Below are 14,879 nucleotides of genomic sequence, written 5' to 3' on the forward strand. Positions count from 1 at the left end.
GTACATAGCAAAAATGACACCCCAAAATACGTTCTACTACTCCTCCTGAGTATAACGATACCAAATGTGTGAGACTTTTACACAGCCTGGCCACATATAGAGGCCCAATATTGAAATAGCACCATCAGGCGTTCTAGGAGCATAAATTACACATTTAATTTCTCAACCACCTATTACACTTTTGAAGGCCCAGGAGCACCAGGACAATGGAAATGCCCACAAAGTGACCCCATTTTGGAAAGCTAACACCCCAACGTATAATCTATGAGGCATAATGAGTCGTTTGAATGGTTCATTTTTTTTCCAGAAGTTTTGGGAAAATGTGTAAAAAAAATGAAAACACATTTTTTTTACGCAAAGTTGTCCATTTATAAGATATTTCCAACACATAACATGTACATAGCAAAAATGACACCCCAAAATACGTTCTACTACTCCTCCTGAGTATAACGATACCAAATGTGTGAGACTTTTACACAGCCTGGCCACATACAGAGGCCCAATATTGAAATAGCACCATCAGGCGTTCTAGGAGCATAAATTACACATCTTATTTCTCAACCACCTATTACAGTTTTGAAGGCCCTGGAGCACCAGGACAATGGAAATGCCTACAAAGTGACCCCATTTTGGAAAGCTAACACCCCAATGTATAATCTATGAGGCATATTGAGTCTTTTGAATGGTTTATTTTTTTCCAGAAGTTTTGGGAAAATGTGGAAACAAATTAAAACGCATTTTTTTTTTACGCAAAGTTGTCCATTTATAAGATATTTCCAACACATAGCATGTACATAGCAAAAATGACACCCTAAAATACGTTCTGCTACTCCTCCTGAGTATGGCAATACCAAATGTGTGAGACTTTTACACAGCCTGGCCACATACAGAGGCCCAATATTGAAATAGCACCATCAGGCGTTCTAGGAGCATAAATTACACATCTCATTTCTCAACCACCTATTACATTTTTGAAGGCCCTGGAGCACCAGGACTAAGGATGAGCCGAACACTCCCCGGTTCGGTTCGCACCAGAACTTTCGAACGGACCCCGCGTTCGAAACGAACGTTAGAACCCCATTGAAGTCTATGGGACTCGAACGTTCGAAATGGAAAGTGCTAATTTTAACGGCTAATATGCAAGATACTATCCTAAAAAGGGTTTGGGGACCTGACTCCTGCCTCAGGGGACATGGGTCAATGCAAAAAAAGGTTTTAAAAACGGCCGTTTTGGCGGGAGCACTGATTTTAATGACGATTAAAGTGAAAAAAAAAGTGAAATATTCCTTTAAATATGGTGCCTGGGGGGTGTCTGTAGTATGCCTGTGAAGTGCCACGTGTTTCCCGTGTTTAGAACAGTCCCTGCACAAAATGACATTAAACGGAAATAACACCATTTAAAACTGCTTGCGGTTTTAATGTTATATCTGGTTCCTGCAATATGGTTGAAAATCATTCAGAAAAATGGCATGGGTAGCCCTCCCTGCCCATTACCAGCCTATTTGGGTCTTGTACGCATATTAAGGGGAACCCCGTACCCATATTAAAAAAAGGAAATGCGTGTGGCCCCCAGGCCCTATATACTCAGAACAGCAGTATACAGGCGGTGCAAACAAGACAGGGACTGTGTAGGTTTGTTGTGTTAAGTTGAATCTGTTTGTAATTTTCAACTGGTACATTTTTAAAGTGTAGCTCCAGTCAAAAAATACTATTTTTAAGCTTTTTGGAAAACATAGGGAAGGGTTATCACCCCTGTATAATTTGTTTTGTCGTCCATCTTTTTTCATCTCACTTGCTGCTGTCTGATGTTTGTAAGTTGGATGTTAGTAAGTAGGGGCCTGCCCCATATGCTCTGCAGAAATGGCGGAACAAGGTGTTGGTTTTGCCACAACATTGTAAGCCCTGAAAGTGACTCTTGGTGGGCGCTGGAGCGCCCTGCTGTGAACGATTATATCAAGAATTGTAATTACATGCCATTGTTGAACAGTGGTAGAAAAATTGACCTTTGGTGGTTGTGGTGCTGGTGCCACAACACTATAAGTCCTCACCGTTACTCTGGGTGGGCACAGGAAGGGGCCCTCCTGTGAAATATTATATCAAGAATTGTAATTACATGTCCCTGTTAAACAGGGGCAGAAAAATTGGGCCTTAGGCACTGGTGCCATCACACTGCAACCTCTGCCATATACTCTAGTTTTATTGCAGGAATTAGCCCTGCTGCAAAGCATTGCATCAAAAATTGTACTTAAACGCCCCTGTTAAACAGGGGCAGAAAAATTGGGCCTTAGGCACTGGTGCTGGTGCCATCACACTGCAACCTCTGCCATATACTCTAGTTTTATTGCAGGAATTAGCCCTGCTGCAAAGCATTGCATCAAAAATTGTACTGAAACGCCCCTGTTAAACAGGGGCAGAAAAATTGGGCCTTAGGCACTGGTGCTGGTGCCACCACACTCCAACCTCTGCCATATACTCTAGTTTTATTGCAGGAATTAGCCCTGCTGCAAAGCATTGCATCAAAAATTGTAATTAAACGCCCCTGTTAAACAGGGGCAGAAAAATTGGGCTGCTGGCATCACCCAGAACCAAAAATGTTCTTCCAACATATCAGCGGAGGAGGAAGAGGATAGACAATCAACATAACAGGACAGTCACTCAGCATCAGCATAGGCAGTCTTGAAGGGATGTGGTATTTCAAAAAAAAGTATTCGGTTACATCAGCTTCAGGTGCTTGGTAGCTGTGGGTGATCCAAGACTGATTCATCTTGATGAAGGTCAGTCGATCAACTGATTCGGTGGACAGGCGCACCCTGTGATCGGTAACAAAGCCACCAGCAGCACTGAAGGTGCGTTCCGAAAGAACGCTGGATGCAGGACAGGCCAGTAGCTCAATTGCATACTGTGCAAGCTCTGGCCAGTGATCCATCCTCAAGACCCAGTAAGCCAGAGGATTTTCAGTGGGAAAGGTGTCCAAGTCTGACCTTGCCCCTAGGTATTCCTGCACCATGTAAATTAGACGCTGGCAATGGGTGCTGGAACCAAACATACCTTGGGGCTGCGGACTAAAAAATTGTCTGAAAGCATCAGTCAGACGGCCACCTTCTCCACCGCTCCTTCTGACCGATGCCTCAGCAACACGTTGTCCAGGACCAGGAGTTTGTAACCTCCCAGTCTCTGGGAACGCGTTGCACAGAGCTTTCTGCAAGGCCTCCCGGAGATGTCTCATCCTCTGCTCCCTCTGCGATGGCAAGATAAGGTTGGCAACCTTACCCTTGTACCGTGGATCAAGGAGAGTGGCCAGCCAGTAATGGTCCCTCTCCTTGATCCGAAGAATACGAGGATCCTTCCGCAGGCTTTGCAGGATCAGGGAGGCCATGCAGCGTAGGTTAGCTGAGGCATTCGGTCCGGAGTCCTCTGGGTCACTAAGGACAACATGATCCGCAGCTACCTCCTCCCAGCCACGTACAAGTCCACGTGTTTCTTGGGACTGTAAATCATCCCTACAAGACTGCTGCTGCTGCTGATGCTGATGCTGAGTGCCAGTCTCCACCTCCATGCTGACACAATCATCCTCCTCCTCCTCTTCCTCCTCCTCACCCTCTTCCTGTGTGATGGGTGGCACAGCAGGAACACTGTCTGGATAAAGGGGGCCTTGAGAGGCAAGGAAGTCCTCCTCTTCCTGCCTCTGTTCTGCCTCAAGTGCCCTGTCCATTATTCCACGCAGCGTATGCTCCAAGAGGTGGACAAGAGGTACAGTGTCACTGATGCATGCACTGTCACTGCTCACCATCCTTGTGGCCTCCTCAAACGGTGACAGGACAGTGCATGCATCCCTGATCATGCCCCACTGGCGTGGTGAGAAAAAACCAAGCTCCCCTGACCCTGTCCTGGTGCCGTAGTCGCACAGGTACTCATTGATGGCCCTCTGCTGCGTGTGCAGCCGCTGCAGCATGGCCAATGTTGAGTTCCATCTGGTGGGCATGTCACATATAAGGCGGTTCTTGGGCAGGTTCAACTCCTTTTGGAGCTCAGCCAGCCAAGCACAGGCATTAAATGATCGGCGGAAATGCACACAGACTTTCCTGGCCTGCTTCAGGACATCATGTAAGCCGGGGTACCTGCCCAAGAACCGCTGCACCACCAGGTTAAGGACGTGAGCTACACAGGGCACATGGGTCAGTTGTCCCTGTCGGAGGGCGGAGAGGAGGTTGGTGCCATTGTCGCAAACCACCATTCCTGGCTTAAGCTGGCGTGGCGTCAACCACCTCTCGGCCTGCCCCTGCAGAGCTGACAAAACATCCGCCCCAGTGTGGCTCCTGTCCCCCAAACAAACCTGCGCAAGCACGGCATGGCATCGTTTTGCCTGCGTACTTGCGTAGCCCCTGGAACGCCTACGGAGCACCGCTGGTTCTGAGGACAAAGCACTGGAAGAGGCCATGGAGGAAGAAGAAGAGGAGGGGGTGGAGGAGAGAGGTGTGTCACAACCAATAGTAGCATTTTGGAGGCGTGGTGGCGGAACAACCTCCAACACTACTGCACCTTGTCCTGCATCCTTCCCAGCAGCCAGAAGAGTGACCCAATGGGCCGTGAAAGACAGGTAACGTCCCTGTCCATGCCTGCTGGACCATGAGTCAGCGGTAATATGCACCTTACCGCTGACCGCCCTGTCCAGCGAGGCAAGGACATTGCCTTCCACATGCCGGTAGAGAGCCGGAATCGCCTTCCGTGAGAAAAAGTGGCGCTTGGGGACCTGCCACTAAGGAACCGCACATTGTACAAACTCACGGAAGGGGGCCGAGTCTACCAACTGAAAAGGCAGCAGTTGAAGTGCTAGCAATTTAGCCAAGCTAGCATTCAACCGCTGGGCATGTGGATGGCTGGGAGTAAACTTCGGTCCAGCAGCTGGGGCAGGGACATTTGCCTGCTATAATCGGATGTGGATGTACCACTAGCAGAGTTCCCGGAAGCACTTGGCTGTGACACACCTAATTCTACACCTTCATTCCTCTCAGAGCAGGTTTCAGAGAGGACTGAAGGTCTAGTGGGGTTGGAGATGCCAGCTGATGAGGAGCAAGGAGAGGTCCGCTTTGTTCTTTGGTGTGGGTCTTTGAGGTACGCTTGCCAACGAGCTGCATGGCAGGTCAACATATGTCTGGTCAAGCATGTGGTGCCCAAGCGGCTGATGTTTTGGCCACGTGAGATACGCTTGAGACATATGTTGCAAATAGCAGCGGTGCGATCTGATGCACTCGTCTCAAAAAAGGCCCACACCAAAGAACTTTTAGAATAACGCGCAGAGGAAGCGCTCTGCGCAGGCGGAGCTCTGCGGTGTGATTCAGTTGGTGTGCTGCCCCTAAGCTGACCCCCGGAGGGCATCCTGCCTCGTTGGACATGTGCCTCCTCCTCCCTCCTTCCAGGCACCCACGTGGAGTCAGTGCCCTCATCATCCCCTCCCTCTTCATCGCTGTAGCAAACCTGGCAGTATGCTGCAGCTTGTGGAACATGACTGCCAGATTGCTGTCCTTCTTGAGCATCCCCTCTCTCTGCGCTCACGCTACTGCCTTCCTCTAGCTGAGTGTCATCATCAGAGCCCACCAAACACTGGGCATCCTCCTGGAGCATGTACCCAACACTGTGCTCAAAGAGTTCAGGAGACTCCTCAGGAGGACGTGGTGGGTCTAGGGAAGGAGTCACTGATGATGACATTGAGAGGAGGGAAGACGATGTGTTGGCAGCTGCTTTGCTACTACCCTGAGACTGGGTGAGAGAGGATGAGGAGGATGAAGAGGGCTTGGTCATCCACTCTACCAAGTCGTTGGCATGTTGCGGTTCAACATGTCCAGCTGCAGAAAAGAAGGACAAGCATGTCCCATGGCCACGTGCTGATGACAATGCACCGCGTCCACGACCAGCACTGTTGTCTCTAGACACAGAGCCTGCTTGCCCTCTTTTATCGGCTCGCGCCTGTCTGCCTCTCCTTGCTGGCCTTCCAGACATGGTAATGGCCTGAAGGGAGTTGGGTAAAACAGTAGTTGGGTAGTTTATATTGTGCTGGAGGCACACAACACCCACTAACTCCTGCAGATGCCTTTTTTATAGAACAGCAGAGATAAAGGGGTATATACAGATGTATACTGTGCTGTGCTGGAAGCACACACAACTTCCAATAACTCCTGCAGATGACAATTGGGCCCAAATAGAGAACAGCTATGTCGGTGGATTATAGCGGTATGTACTGGGTACAGAGCACGCAGACAGCACGCACTATCTCCTAACACTACTGACTGCAAGCTCTATTATTAAAGATGGACCACTAGCTATATAGGTGAGGTGAATATCACGGTGTATACTGCGGTCAGGGCACGCAGACAATAACCAGAAAACAGCAGAGTTAAAGGGGTATATACAGATGTATACTGTGCTGTGCTGGAAGCACACACAACTTCCAATAACTCCTGCAGATGACAATTGGGCCCAAATAGAGAACAGCTATGTAGGTGGATTATAGCGGTATGTACTGGGTACAGAGCACGCAGACAGCACGCACTATCTCCTAACACTACTGACTGCAAGCTCTATTATTAAAGATGGACCACTAGCTATATAGGTGAGGTGAATAATACGGTGTATACTGCGGTCAGGGCACGCAGACAATAACCAGAAAACAGCAGAGTTAAAGGGGTATATACAGATGTATACTGTGCTGTGCTGGAAGCACACACAACTTCCAATAACTCCTGCAGATGACAATTGGGCCCAAATAGAGAACAGCTATGTAGGTGGATTATAGCGGTATGTACTGGGTACAGAGCACGCAGACAGCACGCACTATCTCCTGACACTACTGACTGCAAGCGCTATTATTAAAGATGGACCACTAGCTATATAGGTGAGGTGAATATCACGGTGTATACTGCGGTCAGGGCACGCAAACAATAACCAGAAAACAGCAGAGTTAAAGGGGTATATACAGATGTATACTGTGCTGTGCTGTGCTGGAAGCACACACAACTTCCAATAACTCCTGCAGATGGCAATTGGGCTCAAATAGAGAACAGCTATGTAGGTGGATTATAGTGGTATGTACTGGGTACAGAGCACGCAGACAGCACGCACTATCTCCTAACACTACTGACTGCAAGCTCTAATATTAAAGCTAGATCACTAGCTATATAGGTGAGGTGAATATAGTGGTGTATACTGCGGTCAGGGCACAGACAGTAACCACTACACAAGAGCAAGATAGGAAATCAGCCAAAAACGATTGGTGTGTAACTGTGTTGAAGGTACACAGAACACCCACTGCTTCAGATGCCAACACACTACACGAGGCCGCCTCAAAGGCGGCCTTATATAGTGTGGGGTGTGCACTACACAGCCTGAGCTATGATTGGCCACAGGCAGGACGCCCGTGGCCAATCATGGCTCTCCTCGCTGCTGGCGCTGCGATTGGCCAAGCATGCGGGGCCACAGTGCATGCTTGGCCAATCATGAGCCAGCAATGCACTGCGCCATCGCAGTGCATTGTGGGCCACACAAATTTTGCCGCGGACGGCCCAAACGTTCGGAATTCGCCGAACGCCCGAACGACCAATGTTCGAGTCGAACGTACGTTCGACTCGAACACGAAGCTCATCCCTAACCAGGACAATGGAAATGCCCACAAAGTGACCCCATTTTGGAAAGCTAACACCCCAATGTATAATCTATGAGGCATATTAAGTCTTTTGAATGGTTTATTTTTTTCCAGAAGTTTCGGGAAAATGTGGAAAAAAATTAAAACGCTTTTTTTTTTACGCAAAGTTGTCCATTTATAAGATATTTCCAACACATAGCATGTACATAGCAAAAATGACACCCCAAAATATGTTCTGCTACTCCTCCTGAGTATGGCAATACCAAATGTGTGAGACTTTTACACAGCTTGGCCACATACAGAGGCCCAACATGCAAGGAACACCATCAGGTGTTCCAGGGACACATAGCATGCACATACCAAGAATTACACCCCAAAATACATTCTGCTGAGAAAAGAGTAAACAAAAGATTACCTGTGGTTTTAGCAGCGCAGTTGTCCACAGGATGATAGCACTGGTCCAGGCAGCAGGCAGGGACTTGGTCAGCAAAAGTGAACACAATTTTCCAGGTAACAGGCAGGTATACTGTCCATAGTCAATATAGGCAGCAGGCAGGGATACTGTCCATATACAGTCCAAGGTCAGTGCAGGCAGAGATCGTCAGCATTGCCAAAATATTGGTCCTGGTAGTAGGCAGGAACATGGTCCATCCATGTGGTGTGGTTAATTCATGCGAAAGGCAGAGGCATGATGGTATAGGTCCTACAGGCAGCAGGCAGAAGTAGGGCCTTGTTCAGGACAGAATGGGGATAGGGGTAGAGGCTTCTCCCACCCAAATCTCTTTGAAGCCTCCGAGTCTCCAGACCCTAATCTAGGAATGAGAAAACAAAGGTTGTCTTCTTCATCCAAAAAAACTATTCTGGAGCCCCTCACATATGTGAGACCCCTGTTATGAATCCCACTAGTCCACTGAGAGGGTACAAGATCAGTCCAAGAGGCAGGCAAAAGGCATGGTCAAACAGTCCAGGGTCAGTTCCAGATCAGGCAGAGGTATGTACAGAATCAGTAGGCAGAAGCGTGGTCGAATAACAGTCCAGGGTCAGTTCCAGATCAGGCAGAGGCATAAACAGAATCAGTAGGCAGAAGCGTGGTCGAATAACAAGCCAGGGTCAGTTACAGAGCAAGCAGAGGCATAAGGGGTGTGAAGGTAAATGGCAGGAAGTGAGGGTTATGGTTACCATACTTCACTAATAATTTACTGAAGTATGGTAACGGCGGAAACAGTCACCTATGCAGAGGCCTGGTTGGGAAGGGCATTGGGCACAATGATAAGTGGTGTCTCTTCTCAATCCTCGTTTGCTGCACACCCGACATTTTTCCTGTTGGTCTGGGAGGGATTTTATCAGGAAAGTGGCGTTCAGAGAGTCTGCTAATTACATCGGATCGAATGTTTTGTGGTGGGCCGTTGGGGTATAGAAGGGCAGTGACGATTTCCTCCTGGTAGCCAAGGAAGGGTATGGGTCTTTCTGTGGATTTACGATAGATTACATACGTGTTGTATATGGCCAAATTAAAGAAATAAATTGAAATTTTTTTATACCACTTGTATGTTCTTCTCGTGGCAAGGTAGGGTTCGAGCATCTGGTCGTTCAAGTCGACACCCCCCATGAACATGTTGTACTCATGGATACAAGTGGGTTTTTGTATTGGGCCATCCCTCCTGGTGATCTCAACAAAAGTGTTGTTGTGGATCGAAGAAAGCATGTACACATCCCTTCTGTCCCTCCACTTCACAGCCAAAATTTCCTCGTTCCGTAAACTCGCCGCTTCGCCTTTTCTTAGCCTTTTGTTGACGAGGCTTTGAGGAAAGCCCTTCCGGTTCGTTCTTACGGTGCCACATGCTGGAGTTTGCTTTCTATGGAGGTTGCGGAACAGGGGTAAACTTGTATAAAAATTATCCACATAAAGATGGTAGCCTTTCTCCAGGAGTGGGTTTATGAGTTCCCAAACAACTTTCCCACTTTGTATTCGGGGCAATTAGGGGGATGTAGCTGGGTGTCCTTCCCTTCGTATACCATGAAGGAATATGTATACCCTGTGGCTCGATCACACAATTTATACATCTTCACCCCATAGCGGGCCCTTTTGGAGGGAATAAATTGCTTTAGGCCCAGCCTACCAGAAAATTTGATCAGGGACTCATCCACACATATGTGTTGGTCTAGGGTAAACAACTGGGGGAAGATCACAGAAAAATAATTTATTAGCGGCCGAATTTTGTAAAGTTTATCAAAATTTGGGTCATTCCGGGGAAGGCACTGGGTATTGTCGTTAAAGTGTAGGAATCTCATTATCATGAGATATCTGGTCCGGGCATTATTGAGGAAAAGATGGGCATGTGATAGATGGGGCGGGATGACCAATATGCACGTATTTCATTTTTATTGTTTAGTCCCATACAAAATGTGAGGCCCAAAAATTTTTTAAACTCCTCCACTGTTAGGGCTCTCCACTCGTAGGGACGGGCATAAGAGGACGTTGGGTTGCTTTCAATAAATTGTTGGGCATATAGGTTGGACTGGACCACAATGGATTCAAGCATGTCCTCTGTAAAAATTAGGTGGAAAAAGTCCATCAGGGAAAAATTGTGTGTGTCCACCTGGACTCCTGGGTTGGCAGTGAAAGGGGGAACGTTAGCTTCTCCTGAGTTAGGAGGAAGCCACAAGGGGTCCTGGAGGGAATAGGGAAGGCTGGCATGGGACCTAACCCTTTGGGGCCGAGTTGACACACTGGTACTTGGCTTTTGCCGAGGTACTGTGGTGCCGGTGGATGGCACTGGGTTGCCGGTGGATGGCTCTGCGGTGCTGGTGGATGGTACCGCCTCCTCACCAGTACGCCTTCGTCTGACGGGCGGACTATCATCTTCCTCCTCTGAGGCTGTCATGGTACTGCTGCTGAGGACAGGCTCGTAGTCCACGTCAGACTCAGAATCTGAATATGAGGAGGAATCCGAAGCGGAAACCTCCCCATTGCTCTCGTCGGCTGCAAGAATATCATATGCCTCCTCAGCTGAATATAATCTTTGTGACATTTTTATTGATCACAAATGGCACTGACAGGTGACGCTGATCTGGCAGATGACACTGACAGGTGACGCTGATCTGGCAGATGACACTGACAGGTGACGCTGATCTGGCAGATGACACTGACAGGTGACGCTGATGTGGCAGGTGACACTGACAGCACTGATCACAGGTGACACTGACGTGGCAGGTGGCACTGACGACACGTGGCACTGACAACACGTGGCACTGACAACACGTGGCACTGACAAATGGCACTGGAGGCAGATGGCACTGGAGGCAGATGGGGCTGACAGATGGGGCTGACAGATGGGGCTGACAGATGGCGCTGACAGATGGCGCTGACAGATGGGGCTGGCAGATGGCACTTACAGATGGGGCTGGCAGATGGCGCTGACAGATGGGGCTGACAGATGGCGCTGACAGATGGGGCTGACAGATGGCGCTGACAGATGGCGCTGACAGATGGGGCTGACAGATGGGGCTGACAGATGTCGCTCACAGATGTCGCTGACAGATGTAGCTGACAGATGTCGCTGGCAGATGTCGCTGACAGATGGCACTGGGGCTGGCACTGGCAGATTGCACTGGCACTGGCAGATGGTGCTGGCTATTTGCTCTGCCTAATTGCTCTGGCAAATGGGGCTGGCAGATGGCACTGCGGCTGGCAGATGGCACTGGCGCTGGCAGGTGGCACTGGCACTGGCGGCACTGGGGCTGACGGCACTGGGGCTGACGGCACTGGGGCTGACGGATGGCACTGGCGCTGGCAGGTGGCACTGGCAGGTGGCACTGGCGCTGGCAGGTGGCACTGGCACTGGCGGCACTGGCACTGGCAGCACTGGCACTACTGGCAGATGGCACTGGGGCTGACGGCACTGGGCTGACAGATGGCACTGGGGCTGACAGATTTTATTCACAGTAAGAAATGTCACTCACAGATCCTCTCTCTACTCACACACTGTCTCTGTGTGAGGAGGGAGAGACACGGCAATGGGAGATGATCTCATATGTTTACATTTGAGATCATCTCCCATTGGCAGCTGCGATCGCGCTGTGAACGGCCGCTTTGATTGGCCGTTCACGGCGATCTGTGTTTGCCTGTCTCCGGGAGACACGGCGAGCACAAAACTTCCGCGATGCGCGCCCGCGGCGGCGCGCATTGCGGAAGTAAACACAAGGATGTCCAGGGACGGCCACCCGGACGAAACCGCCCGCTCTACGGCCGTCATTCGGCTATAGGGCGGTCGGGAGGTGGTTAATAATTGGACACTTACCTGTCCCAGGGTCCAGCAATGCAGGGGATCGAAGCCTCGCTCGTCCCCCCCTCCGGTTGGTGGCGCTGGCAATTTGACTGTGGGCCCCCCGGCAGTGGCTTCACAGTGGGGCACCCACTGCGCATGCGCGAGCCGTGCGCTGTCACTGGCCACGCAATCATCTGGGACAGGTCACGTGTCTCAGATGATTGAGAAGTGGGAGGGGGAGAGGCGATCTCCCTTCCTGCGCCGAGGGAAGTGACGTCAGGAACCCAGGAGGCAGACTACGAAGGACCCCTTAGCAACAGGCATTTAGAGGTGAGTAAAAAAAAAATTTTTCTCCAAATGTTTTTTTTACATTTTTTTTAACCACTTCACATCCTGGCTATATGACGTCCTCCGTCTAGGGTACGCGTCAGTGCTCGGGACCCGGTGCTCGTGCTCGTGCCGGCCGGCCGCGATGTCAGCCGGGCACCCGCGATTGCCCGGGGAACACAGCAAGACCGTGGATCTGTGTGTGTAAACACACAGATCCAAGTCCTGTCAGAGGAGAAGGGAAGCGATGTTGTGTTCCCAGTACAGAGGAACACCGATTGGTCTCCTCCCCTTGTGAGTCCCCTCCTCCTACAGTTAGAATCACTCCCATTGGGGACATAATTAACCCCTCCCTAGCCCCTAGTGTTAACCCCTTCCCTGCCAGTCACATTTACGCAGTAATCAATGCAATTTTATAGCACCAGTCGCTGTGTAAATGTGAATGGTCCCAAAAATGTTATGTCCGCCATAATATCACAGTCACGAAAAAAAAAAAAGCAGATCGCCGTCATTACTAGTAAAAAAAAAAAAAAAAAAATTAAAAAAATTAAAAGTTCTATAATTCTATCCCCTATTGTGCAGAGACTTTAACTTTCGCTCAAACCAATCAATATATACGCTTATTGTGATTTTTTTACCAAAAATATGTAGAATACATATCGGCCTAAACTGAGGAAAAAAATGTTTTTTTTTTTAACCACTTTCAGACCGGACCATTTTGCTGGTCAATGACCAGAGGTCTTTTTACAATTTGGCACTGCGCTGCTTTAACTGGTAATTGCGCGGTCATGCAATGTTGTACCCAAACAAAATTTGCGTCCTTTTTTTCCCACAAATAGAGATTTCTTTTAAAGGTAGTTGACTGACTCTGCGATTTTTATTTTTTGCGATATAAACGTAAAAAGACCGCAAATTTTGAAAAAAAAAGATATTTTCTACTTTTTGTTATTAGAAAAATCCATTAAACTCAATTTTAGTCATACATTTAGGCCAAAATGTATTCAGCCACATGTCTTTGGTAAAAAAAAAGTCAATAACTATATATTTATTGGTTTGCGCAAAAGTTGTCACATCTACAAACTAAGGTACGTTTTCTGGAATTTACGCAGCTTTTAGTTTATGACTGCCTATCTCATTTCTTGAGGTGCTAAAATGGCAGGGCAGTACAAACCCCCCCCAAATGACCCCATTTTGGAAAGTAGACACCCTAAGAGGCATGTTGAGCCCATTGAATATTTAATTTTTTTACACAAAGTTGTCACTAAATGATATATTGCTCACACATGCCATGGTTATATGTGGAATTGTACCCCAAAATACATTCTGCTGCTTCTCCTGAGTACGGGGATACCACATGTGGTCGACTTTTTGGAAGCCTAGCCGCGTACGGGGCCCCGAAAACCAAGCACCGCCTTCAGGATTTCTAAGGGCATACATTTGTAATTTCACTCCTCACTACCTATCACAGTTTTGAAGGCCATAAAATACCAAGATGGCACAAAACACCCACAAATGACCCCATTTTAGAAAGTAGACACCCCAAGCTATTTGCTGAGAGGCATGTTGAGTCCATGGAATATTTTATATTTTGCCACAAGTTGCGGGAAAATTACAAACTTTTATTTATTTATTTATTTTTTTTCACAAAGTTGTCACTAAATGATATATTGCTCACACATGCTATGGGCATATGTGAAATGACACCCCAAAATAAATTCTGCTGCTTCTCCTGAGTACGGGGATACCACATATGTGGGACTTTTTGGGAGCCTAGCCGCGCACGGGGCCCCGAAAACCAAGCATCGCCTTCAGGCTTTCTAAGGGCGTAAATTTTTGACTTCACTCCTCACTACCTATTACAGTTTTGAAGGCCATAAAATGCCAAGATGGCACAAAACACCCACAAATTACCCCATTTTAGAAAGTAGACACCCCAAGCTATTTGCTGAGAGGCATGTTGAGTCCATGGAATATTTTATATTTTGCCACAAGTTGCGGGAATATTACAAACTTTTTTTTTTTTTTTTTTTTCACAAAGTTGTCACTAAATGATATATTGCTCACACATGCCATGGGCATATGTGAAATGACACCCCAAAATAAATTCTGCTGCTTCTCCTGAGTACGGGGATACCACATGTGTGGGATTTTTTGGGAGCCTAGCCGCGTACGGGGCCCCGAAAACCAAGCACTGCCTTCAGGATTTCTAAGGGTGTAAATTTTTTAATTTAATCCTCACTACCTATCGCAGTTTTGAAGGCCATAAAATGCCAAGATGGCACAAACCCCCCCCCCCCCAAATGACCCCATTTTGGAAAGTAGACACCCCTAAATTTAGGGGTACACTAGTGAGACTCACAGGTAAAAAAGCACCTAGGCTGTCAGCGACTGTATCAAAACGCTACAAAAAAAACTGTTAGCGATCGCAGGGATCAGGCCTGACTCTGCAAACGCTGCAGTTATGTGTGTTGTGTTTTGTAAGTGACAGTGATCGATCGATACTGCACTTGGGTGGGCTGGGCTGGGCTTGGCGGAGGGGCTAAACGCAGGTGCTAGCAGGTATCTGGGCTGATCCCGCTAACAATGCATTTTGGGAAACCTAAACTGCTGGCGACGCTAATATAGATCTGATCAGATACTATATTATT

Source organism: Lithobates pipiens, unplaced genomic scaffold (genome assembly GCF_037356315.1).
Source record: "Lithobates pipiens isolate NorthernLeopardFrog02 unplaced genomic scaffold, aLitPip1_a1.2 Scaffold_19, whole genome shotgun sequence".
Lineage (NCBI taxonomy): Eukaryota > Metazoa > Chordata > Amphibia > Anura > Ranidae > Lithobates > Lithobates pipiens.